Genomic DNA, 12,425 nt, shown 5'->3' on the forward strand with positions numbered 1-12,425 from the left:
GAACTGAGATTTGGCTTCTTTTTTTTTTTTTTTTTCAGGTAAAAGTAGCAAAATAAAAACACACTTGGAAACTCATAACATCATATGTTTAAGTGCCAGAATATAAGTTAAAATGGAATTCTTGATTTTTACCACGGATAAAGTTCAGGAATACTATCAAAGTTAAAAAAAAAAAAAAAAAAAGCCCAACATATTACCTCTGGGAAAAAATGAAACCCTGTGATACAGTAGGTTATGCTTATGATTTTATTTAACAGTTTAATCTTTACACATAAACCCAAGACTACCTGAATGGAAGCTGGTTTCTTAAAAACAAAAGACGTGAATATTATAATAAGTGCCCTTAACACATCCCGGCTCATGGCACGGCATCTTTTCCGATGTTTAATTTAGCCTTCCCTAACATCAAGTAGGGGGCTTGAAGTCACTTTGCAGCTCCCAGCTGCTGTGCTTCAATTGCTTCTGGAAGCACCGAGCCCCTCCGTTGCTGCTGCAAATTTAGCTCTGGGCTGGGGAGAAAGCGGGGAGAAGTCATTTGCATCAAAAAACACTAGCTGTCTCTTCCCATTAGAAGAAACACTTGGTGTTTTAGCGCAAATTATTTTAAAAGGGCGGATAACTTATGGATGCAGAAAGGGTAATCCACAAAGATGTATGCAATTTTGTTCAGTTGGATGTCCTCAGGGCGAAAACATCAAGGATAACAAGTGTTCTAAACACAAACAGACACAATCATGAAATATGACACCTATGATGAAAATACCCTTTTCAAGGGTCTCCTGCACTTAGGAGAGAAGCTGCCTTGTTAATATCAAGGCCCATCATTTCCTAGACTGCGGCAGGTTAAAGCAATGATATCTTTTCTTTCTTGACTGTATTCTGGGAAGGTTGTGAAATTCTGTGGCTTTAATCAGACTAGCCTAGAATCACCAAGCTGTTTAGTGAGGGTTACAGCTCAGGCTTTGTTTGGAGCAGGACGGATCAGGTTTTGAATCCCAGGTCTGATGCTTACACACTATCTTCTTTGAAGTCTAGGAAGCTTCATCTGCAAATGGGAAATTGAGTCATTGTGAGATTTAAACACAACAAAACCAGAAACCCAGAGGTAAAGTGCTTAGTGTAGTGCCTGGCACAGAAAAAAAAAGTGTATTATGTGTGTTTTCCTTCCCTTAGTGCCTGCTTACAGAAGAGATATAAGAATGGAAAATCACTCGTATATGATGGGAAGAGATTTTTATGGTTTCAAAGAAACTGCACCAAAATATGGGTAGTTTTAGATAGTAAGGAGGAAATGGAATCTCACAACTGTCTAAGTTTGTGGATGGCACTGATATAATAATTGTTCATTGCCAAGGCTTAGGCACACCTCCATTTATGTGAGTATAAGAATTAATAGCTATTGAGCACTTACTTGGTGTCAGGTGTCATGCTAAGTGTTTTACAGGCATTGTTTCATTTAATTCTCACAACATCTTCATGAATATGTACTAATATTACCCCATGCCACAGGTCAGAAAACACAGGAACAGAGAAGTTAAGTAACTTGTCCAAAGTCACACAGTTAGCAAGTAGTAGACCCAGAATTTCAGTTCAGGTACGTATTACAGAGTCTACCCTCTTGGCCACTGTGCTGTGGGTTTTGTTTATTTATTTTTAAATCCCTCACAGCGTCATACACAGTGCTTTGCACCTAGTAGGCACTGAATATTTAAATAAATATATTTATAGAAATAAGGTATAAATATTTATATAAATAATATATAGTATTTATATTTAAATATTTAAATAAGATATTTGCTTTTAAAGTGGGGGGGGGAATGAAAGGGTTGACTTGTTTTTATTGGCTTTTAGAAAAATAAAGTCCAGGAAACTGCCTAGCCAGATGACAGATGGCATCTTACCAAAGACCAATAGGATAACAATATTTATGCAGCCCTATGGGCAGTGAGCAAGTGACTGCATGCTAGGTTTAATTCTTCAATTCAGACGCAGAAAAATATCAGCAGCAAATGCATGCTGATAAAGAATCTCTCTCAACACTACCAGCAGAATGAGCTAGAAGGTTAAGATCAACGTAATCACTAAAATCTTGTGAAATTATCAAGTTTTCGTGGAAAGATCACAAGGTCTGGTTCTGACTACACCTTAATCAGATACCTAACTCCATCTCCTAACAGCTTCATGACCTTGGCTACATTATATGGCCTCTCTGAGCCTTAGTTTGTCCAATTTGAAAAGGCGGGGGAGGTAACAAAAATGATACTTGCTCCACGCTTTTTCAGTTGAGATAAAATATATGAAGCTGTTGTGTTAATAATAAAACACTGGAGAAATATGCACTATCAAAGTAACACCAGCTACAGAAAAGCCCCACATATCTGTGGTGTAATGCAATGAAAAAAAAGTTTCCTAATCCTTAGGTAACTCCACTCTATGTGGAAATTTAGAGACCCAAGCTCCATCTTGTGGCTCCTCCATCTCCATAAGTTTGCTGTGGAAAAAAAAGAGTGTGGGAAACTCCTACAGGAAATTTTTATGGACTAGTCCATGACCACACCCATGTGCAAGGGACGCTGGGAAATGTAGTCTAGCAGTGTGTCCAGGGACCAATGGAAATGGTTCTGGTAATCAGCTAGCAATTCCAGCCCCCAGCTTTTTACAAGGCTGCTGTAAGACTGAATGAGTTAAAGTATAGGACAGGGCTTTGTCAACCATAAAACACCATAGAAATCGTGCTAGAGCTGATGTCTGTACTACAGATGTCTGAACACAGGATAATTCCAAAGCATGAAAATTTAGAGCTCTCATCCATTTTTCTTCTGAATACCAAGAACAGTTTGTTTAGGCACATGGTGTGTGGTGATGGTCCCACAAGGTGAGCAACTTCATGGCGATTCAGTGCGGGCAGGTAGCGTGGGTAGTAACGGGCAGATCAAAAATGATTCTACTAGAGGCCATTTAATCTTGTGAGAAGCTCACAGATCTCAGAGAACAATGGTCATTGACTGCTGTGCAGCAGACTCATAGGATAAAGAGGTTGAGAGAGAAATTTGGAAAGAAAAGCATAGCAAGAGTCAACCAATGATACAGATAGTTCTTCGCAAGAGAGCTGTTGCCTCTTCTTTCCCTTCATCTATGATACCATAGTACTGTCTGAAGGAATTTGCCATTCCACCATGTGCAACCAACAAGGATTTCTCACTGCAGAAAAATTTCATATATTTTTCATTGTAACATGATTCTTTTTTGTTTGTTTAGGACATTTTTAAGGTAGTGAGTATTCATTAAATATCCTAATTTTCCAGGAAAGGATTAGAAAATGACATATATTCATTTTGTTTCCATCCCTAAATATTTTGGGTTTTTTTAAACATAGTATTTTTGTTTCAAGGTAAACCCAGATATAGTCAATGGAAGCAGAATGATGACAGAGTTTTAATATATTCTTTGGTGGATTCAATTGATATGTGTATATTATATAAAGTGTTTTCTAGGGCATATTCTTTTTAGCCCCTTTTTTTTCTTGCCATGGTTTATGTCTCATATTGTGTGCCATTCTTTACCTAGTAAAACATCTTTTCTCAATTATTGTACTCTTTGGAGCTAATGGGTCTAAATTCTGGAAATAATAGAGAAATGGGTTATCAGAAGGACCTTCTGTGACTACTTGATCTAATATGGTACACCATCCTCATTCTGATTCATTGCTTTATTTGTTTTCTTAGCCTAGTATATATTTATATGTTTATTGCTAGTCTATACAGTAAGTCTCCTACATACTAACGAGTTCTGTTCCGAGAGTGCGGTTCGCAAGTCCAACTTGTTCGTAAGTCCAATAAAGTTAGCCTAGGTACCCAACTAACACAATCGGCTATATAGTACTGTACTGTAACAGGTTTATAATAGTTTTCACATAAATAATACACAAAAAACAAACAAACACAAAAAATTTAGAAAACATTTTTAATCTTATAGTACAGTACTTTGAAAAGTACAGTAGTACAGTACAACAGCTGGCACACAGGGGCTGGCACTGAGTGAACAGTCAAGAAGAGTTACTGACTAGAGGAGGGAGAAGAGGTGGGAGATTGTAGAGCTGAAGGATCATCAGCAATAGGAGATGGAGGGCAGGCTGCAATTTCACTCATACCTGACATCGATGGCACAGGTTTTGGCTCCTTGCTGGAACCACATGCATGTTCGCATCTTTGATAGATCGCAACTTGAAGGTTCGTGTGTAGGGGACTTACTGTGTGTATGTGTATGTGTGTGTGTGTGTATATATATATATATATATATATATATATATATATATAAAATCTTCATGAGGGCAGCTTTGGATGTCTTTGTTCCCTGTATCCCTGGACCCTGGTCCCTGGTCCCTGGAATACTGCCTGGTACCTAGTAAATACTCAATAATATTGGCTAAATATGTGCACACATGAAAATTAGGTCTTGGGCATTCTGGATCAATGATCTTCTGCTATATATTTTTTTCCTCTTAACACAGGCATTTTTGTGGTTTAAATAAACAAAGGTATTCCTCAGAAAGTCTACACCAAGATATTGGTAATGTTAGGTAGTGAGAGGAAAATGGAATTGTACAACTATCTAAGTTTGTGGATGGCACCGATATAATCATTGTTCACAACCAAAGCTTCTGTATACCTGGTTCATTTGTCTAATTGAGCTAATTGAGTTAACAGCTATTGAGCACCAGCTTGGTGACAGGTGCCATTCTAAGTGCTTTATGTGTTGTTTCGTTTAATCCTCACAACATCTTCATGAGAAAGTGTCTGAGAAAAATGACTTGACTCTGCCCAGCCACCTCCGTTTATGTTAGCACTGTTAAAACACAAAATTCAGCTGAGTAAATTTGAAGGTCTAGCTGTCTTCATGAGGAGATTCATGACAATGTACTGATCGCCTCCCATGTGCCTGACACTATGCTTTCACGTGGTAAGTCATTCACTTTTCACAGTAGTCCTTTGAAGTATTGTTCCCACTTCTCAGATGAAGAAACTGGACCTCAGAATGTGTGATGTTTTCAAGGGAAACTGGCAGAGACTGGAGGAGCTCTGTCTGAAGGCCGTTGAGTGGAACCCTCTCTGTGACCCCCCTGCAGCCTCTTCCTGGGGGAGCACTGACCATGGGGTGTGGCTTTTTGGGCGTGGGTGAGGCGGTAGGAGCAACATTCAGGTTGGAATTTTCAAGCATTTGGAAATATTTCAAAGCTATCCCTCAGCCCAGAGCATTTCTCAGTCTTGTTCCTTTGCCCTGTAAGCCCTTACCATCCCGCTCCCCTATGTGCACACACAGACACACACATAGCCCTAGACACAGAGAGACACACACACAAGAGACACACAGACCCAGACACACACACAGACACACACACAACAGACCCAGACACACACACACACAGACCCAGACACACACACAACAGACACACAGACTCAGACACACAGACTCAGACACACACACAACAGACCCAGACACACACACACACACATAGACACACAGACCCAGACACACACAGAGACACATAGACATAGACACACACACAGACACAGACCCAGACACACACACACAGAGACACACACACACATAGACACAGACCCAGACACACACAGAGACACATAGACACAGACACATAGTCGTAGACACACACACACACACACACACAGACCCAGACCCAGACACACACAGACACAGACATAGACACAGACACACACACATAGACAGACACACAGACACACACAGACACAGACACACACAGACACAGACACACACACACACAGACACATAGACACACACAGACACAGACACACACAGAGACACAAAGATACACACACAGACACACACACACATAGACACACACACACAGACCCAGACACAGACACAGACATAGACACACACACATACAAACACATAGACACAGACACACACAGAGACAAGACACAGACACACACACAGACCCAGACACACACACACACACATACAGACACATAGACACAGACACACACAGAGACACAAAGACACAGACACACACACAGACCCAGGCACACACACAAACATACAAACACACGCACACACGTGGCTCTTCCTTGCAAGCTCAGGCACTAGCCTCCTGATTCCTTGCTCGCTCCCACCTCCGGTTTCTTCCCTGTTTTCTCCTTTGCCACTTGCAGAGAACACCTTTTGCAGCTTGTTCCCTGCTCTCCTGTCCCAGAAACAAGCACTTGTCTTTCTGAACGTTTTCCAAGCACTTGGCTGTTAGTAATCCTGAGACACGTTCTGCAAAGTTCCTGTTTCACAGAGATGTCATAGAGAAAGCCAGCGCTTCAAAAGGCCCTCCTGGCTTCGTCCGCATCCCCATTTCTTCCCTGCAGGGGAAAGCTGGCCTCTGAAGTGACCGGGCTCTCAGAGGGAACGCTTTGTACGCAAGGGGCTAGAATCCCCTGGGAATGGGGCTGGTGTAGCCTTCTCTCTCTTCCTTTTTATAGGGTGTCACGCTCAGGATCTTTCCAGGCTCCCACCAGCTCCAGGAGTAAGTGAGGCAGCTCTGACTGATGGAAAGACACCGTGACTAGAGACGCAGCCACGAGAGGCGACAGAGAGAACATCTGCAGCTGGGCCCGAAGGGGATTCCTCAGGAACCAGTTCTATCCCCCCTCATTTATATTTAAATATAAAGTCTGCTCAGACAGAAAGAACAATCTCATTTGAGCCTATTTGTCCGTATAGAAAAGCCTGACACACCAATGTGTAACATTTCGATGCTGGTATGAACCACACCTGGGCTTGCTTCCTGTGTCTCTGGCCCCAGTTTCATGAGACGTGGCCTGTCATGGACTGTAGTAGAAGAGGAGACCACAGACCCTGGAATCAGAAAAACATGCTGTAGTTTTCAGTTCCCCAGCCTAAGTAAGTCACTTTATCTCCAAAAGCCCCAATTTCCACATTCATAAAATAAGATAACGGTATCTCACCAGGTTGTTGAAGATTAAAGAGGGTGATATGTATAAAAGTACAAAGAGTGTAAATTCTTGACCCCTTTGCAGTGTCATTATTACAAACATACAGGGTAATATTAAAGAAACCAGCAGTCACAGGCAGAGAGAGGCGGCTAGGAACAATCCTGAAATTCCACATGAACACAAAATTGCTAGTGAACTTTGGGCAATTCCTCTTTTCCACTGAGGACATGGATTTGTGGCATAGACCACAAATGTAGGAAGACCACAAATCCTGGTACTTTTTACGGAGCAGAGACAAAATTGACTCTAACCTTCCTGACTCCAGTACTCAAGTGGGGAGAAAAAGTTCTCTCTCTCTTCCTCCTCTTCATGTTCGAATCAGAGGCAAGTCCTAGAAGGCGAAGGAGAGTCACGGCCAGGCTGGAATAGCAACGCGGGGCGGGGGGACGACAGAGCCCTGCTGGAGGGCGGCTGGAGGGCGCTCTGGCTGTAATGTGAAAATCCCCTCTCTTCCAGGCTAGGAACCCAGGGGAGGGGAGTCATGAACACTAACTGTAGGGAAGGTGAGAACAAGCATTGCCTGTGAATTACCCACGGCAGACTGCCTGGAGCACCTCTTCCCTCCTCCCGAAGGCTCCCCTTTCCCTGTGCCTGGAATCTGGGGCCTCTGATGTCTCCTTTGAAATAATGAATATTTTCTCGGGTCAGCCCTTTTGGTTGTGGTTGCTTCCACTGCTACTGTTCTCTTATATCTCAACATGGGCGTTTCCTAGGGGTTTGGTTTTCTTGTGGGTGCGCATCTTGACCCAGAACTCCTATCACACCAAAGGGAGGCGTAAGAGCCCTGTGAGTAGCCTCTATTGCCACTGGAATGGAAGATGGGTCTCTTCTCACCGAGGTATCATTCCTTATTAAACTCCTCACCCTTGCTGCATTTTTTTTTTTTTAACTGTCCCTTCTCTTCATGAAAATATTCCTGATTCAGAGGACAATAAATAGGTCTACTCAATGTCACATCTCATAGCATCCCACTGCGCCGATCTTCAGTGTGTGCTCCAGGAATCCACCCAGGGAATTTCCAGCGAATTAGGCAGCAGCCTTTGCCGCGGGCTCTTTTTTATGTGCTTGCTTCCAGGGTCCCTGGCTCAGCCTCCAGTTCCCAGAGCCCCCTTTGCCTTTCCTCCCCGTCTACCCAATGTTCTCACGCAGAAGAAACTCCCTGCTTTTGTTCGTGAGGATTGAGCAAAGACATAATTTTAGAGCTGGAAGGAATCTTAGAAAGATATCATCTAATTTTACTTCCTCACTGTACACGGAACTAGAGAGGTGAAGTAATTTGTCTGTAAGTTCACATCTAGTTAGGGGCAGAGCTAGAATCAATTCTCGGTCTCCTAACATGGAAATCAGAGTTCTTTCCGCTGGAATATTCCCTCATTCCTCCAGGGGGATTCCCCAAATGGAAATTATCACCTCAGGGAGCTGGTAGGGGGGTTCATATAATTCATATGTGGTCAGCAAAATGTGGGGCAGTTTTCAAGCAACTAAAAATAGATTGGAAAAGAAGTACATCTTTGTCTGCAAAATTGAATTTATTGGAGGAAGTGTAATTTACATCCTCAATACAGATCAAGATTAATCTAATATAAACAAGTAAAGGAGAATTAGCTCTTCCACTGTTATTCTTGAGAATATGCATAGCTGCTTCCTCTTTCTTGATAATGAATGAGATTATTTTTTATTGTTTCTGACAGCCCTAGTATTTCAAGACAAAATGTGCAGTTTCTTGAGGTTGACATTTCTCAACTGATTCTTTTCTACTTAATCCATTAAATACATGTTAATAATTTGTGTACTTAAAAAATTATGCTTATCTTTTACGCATGATTTTTTTTCTGGTCTTAGGATAACTGGATTAACCCAAGAGGCCCTAAGGGGAAGGGAGCCCTGGTGGACCCCACTAGACAGTGAGTTTTTAAGAGCAGGGACTGTGTCTCATCCATCTCTGGATCATGACGGCCCCTCCTTGTATACATTGCTATTTTTCATTTTCAACATCATGGAAACCCAAACATTCCCCAAGGTCTGTGGAGACTCAATGGGATTGTTTTATTCCAGGGAATCTAAGTCTTTGGTCACGAGGCAGGTGGGGCCCTATTTGTCGTCTGATGGAGCACGTAGATGTTTTGCAGGGTGTCCATGCAGGAGCAGTGACCCCAGGGGTGGGGGAACCAGACACCTAATTGGGCAGCCCCGTCCCCCATTCTGGACACCCCAGCTTCCTGAGAAGGAGGGTTCTGTTGCTATTTCTTAGCTGTACTTGGCTACATACATGGCATCATGTTGGTTGCACACCCACCAGGAGATTTAGATGCCAGGCTTTGCCTAAGGGGGGTGTGTGAGGGGAAGTGACAGGAAGGTCTTGGTCAGGCATCACTGAGCTCCCCTTGTCACTCTTGCCTTGGTCATTTCTGGGCAGTTGTGGCCTCATGGATTCTGAATGCTGGGGCACACTCACTAGACAAAAGTTTACTCTCCTCTTCAATCCTCGGAGGGCTGGGCGTGCTGTCCCCCCAGCACCTCTGGCTCCCCAGGTAATGTTTCCACCCTCTTCTGCCCCAGCAACCACTTATGGGTGCTTCTCTAAAGATGAGAGAGTGGTAACCAACGTAGAGGTGATCTCTCTTGGCAGCCCTGAGGAAGTCGAGGTGAAATTCCGACATAAATTAAACATTAGGTGCCCTCTTTCCTGGGTGAACTCTAAAGCAGTTCAGTAATGTGAAACAGTGGATGCAACTTGGCATCTGGGAGAAAAGTAGGTTCAAATGCCGGATTTGTCACTTACTCATAGTGTGACCTTGGACAAGTTTCAAAACCTCTCTCAGCCCAGTTTCCTTATCTGAAAAATGGGGAAAATAATAATACATACATCATAGGGTTGTTACAAGGAATATCTGATAAAGAAGGCAAAGTGCTTGTCTCAGGAAACATTAACGATGATGATAGCTGAGCTCTGTGATATGGAATATGGCCCAGTTCAACCTCCCTCATCTTTTGGATAAACAAACCGGGGCTCAGAGATATGGGCTTATGTTCTGATTGCCACACAGCTAGAGATAGTGAGAGTTAAGATGAGCTCCTTGGCCTTGGGAAACTCAGTTCAGCGCTTTCCTACATTGTACTTTGAGTCAAATTTGTAATACGCCTCCCACAAACATTGAAAAAAAGATCAAGTGAAAAAAATGATGTGTGTTTTTTGAAATATTTCCGGCAGAATCTTGTTTTATTCGTTGCTTACAACTGTGGATGGTCTGCTCTCTGACACCAGATGACTTGAAAGTCTGTGCTTAATAAATAATTGTTGACCAGCTGGAGGAGGCTAAAGTTGGGTGGTTGGAGATAAGGTAACATGAAATGCAACGCACTGTTTCCTCCAGAACAGACAGTTAAGTACAGCAAGTCTCCGAGGCTGATGTTTTTATTTATTTTTACCTTAAATGTTTTGCCATTCCAAGACCAACAAGGAGTTTTTATTTTGTTTGTTTTGTTTTTTTTAAAGCCATTACAGTGAGAGTCAAACTGTACCAATTTGTGTGGACCGTGAGATTAACCTAAAAGAGCTGCCTGTAGACAGGATCATGGGATTAGAGGTCACAAAGAAGGTAGATCATGTGCATCAGTTGGGTACCATATTGTTTACCGCTTGGGACAAAAATCCCCTCTGCTCCCACTTTTAGGCACAGCTTCATACCTATTACTCAGGTCCAAAGTTTACTTCTGATTCCAGCCTTAACAGACCAGTGCTGAGCCCATCAAGTTTTATTGCAGTCAATACACCTCCCTTCTAGAAGCAACTGGTCACAGCCATTTCCGACACAAAGCTGCTTGGGCCACCCTTTCTTCTTTTTATAGTCTATTTCCAGACACTCGGTGACCCATAAAGTTAACTTATAACCAAGTCACAGCCCTGACCAGAGCTGTTGTTCTTGTGTCCACCCCTGAGGTTCCCTGGCTTCCCAGGCAGGGCCTGTTGCCTTTTCCCGGGACGTGCGTGCTTGGAGGCAGTGAATCAGACTGCTTGCCTCTTGTGGGGTCCTTCCTCTTGGTCCAACCCCAGGTCCTGGATACGTAACCCAGACTGTTTCCTTGAAACATTCCCCAAACCCTGGGATTTTCTGGTTTGCCCTCATGAACGCCCACACTGCATCCAGTGCCTAGTAGGACCCTTATTAATGGAGACGTGGATCCCGCTTGGTGAGTTGAGGTCGAGGCACGTTGTGAGCTCCAACCACCTGGGCGAACACAGCAGTGGTTCAGTGGATATTTCTAGCTCGATGTCCTGATGGTGTCATTTACAACCTAATTTGTCTTCTTTCCCACCCGCCTCCCCTTCCTCTCCAAATAGGGTGAGTATATATACCAAGGAGCGTGTGATGGAGAGACTTGGCCTGTAGGCAGGGTGGAATGTGAACGTTATTGAATTTAGAGAAACTCATTAGGGCATGGAGTCCAGAAATGATCAGGAGCAATCCTATGATTACTAAGTCACCCAGCTTCTTAATTTTATTGATTTGGCTGGGTTAGTAAGTTTCCTTGACTTGACCAAGGGTGGGGAGCTAGTTAAAGGCAAGGCCAGGGTTAGCACACACATCTTGTCACTCCCAGTCTGGGGTTCTTCTCATTACAGGATACGATGTTTCATCAAAATCTAATTTCGTTTTGTGACAGAAAGATTGACTTCACAAATAGGAAGAGAGTAATGAAATGTATTTTGGTTTTAGTAAAGTTGGTGCCTATCTCCCACAACATATTAATTAATGAAGGAAGAAAATGGGGGTTAAATCTTATCATAGAAACACACGATATTGGAACATTCTGATTTGTAGAATTTTAAGACTGGAAGGTACTTTAAACATAATCATCTAACACAGCAGGTTTCACACTGTGCTCAGTGGAACCCTAGAGTCCCACACAGGTGCCTCAAGGGCCTTCTAAGGATGGGGGAAGAGAGTATGTAGGACTCTGCGCCTTCTCCCTTAGGGCCACTAGAGCAAGCCTGTCTTCATCAGTTTTATATGTTGGGGTTTTAGGTTAGATTTTATCTCAAAAGGAGAATCCACTTCTAAAGAAAGTATGCAAGCTTTAAATCTACGTCAAACCCCTCAATTTACAGATGAGAAAACCGACGCCTCGAATCTTGACCCTGTGGAATTGCAAAGCAAGAATCATCCCATTCTAGGGATGTGGGAACCAAGATTCAAAGCTTAAGAGATTTGTAGAGACGTATGGATTTCATCAAGTGACAGAACCAGGGCTGGAACCAGGTAGAGTTGTTTTTTATTCCCAGCCCATGACTTTTCCTATTGTGTCACATTGTTTAATAATATTGAACATGTGGGTGACCTAATTACTCCATGATTCAAGAAGTCCCCCCAAAGAATGTGGGGC

The sequence above is a fragment of the Balaenoptera physalus genome (assembly GCF_965194825.1).
Source record: "Balaenoptera physalus genome assembly, chromosome: 11".
In the NCBI taxonomy this organism is placed as follows: Eukaryota; Metazoa; Chordata; class Mammalia; order Artiodactyla; family Balaenopteridae; genus Balaenoptera; species Balaenoptera physalus.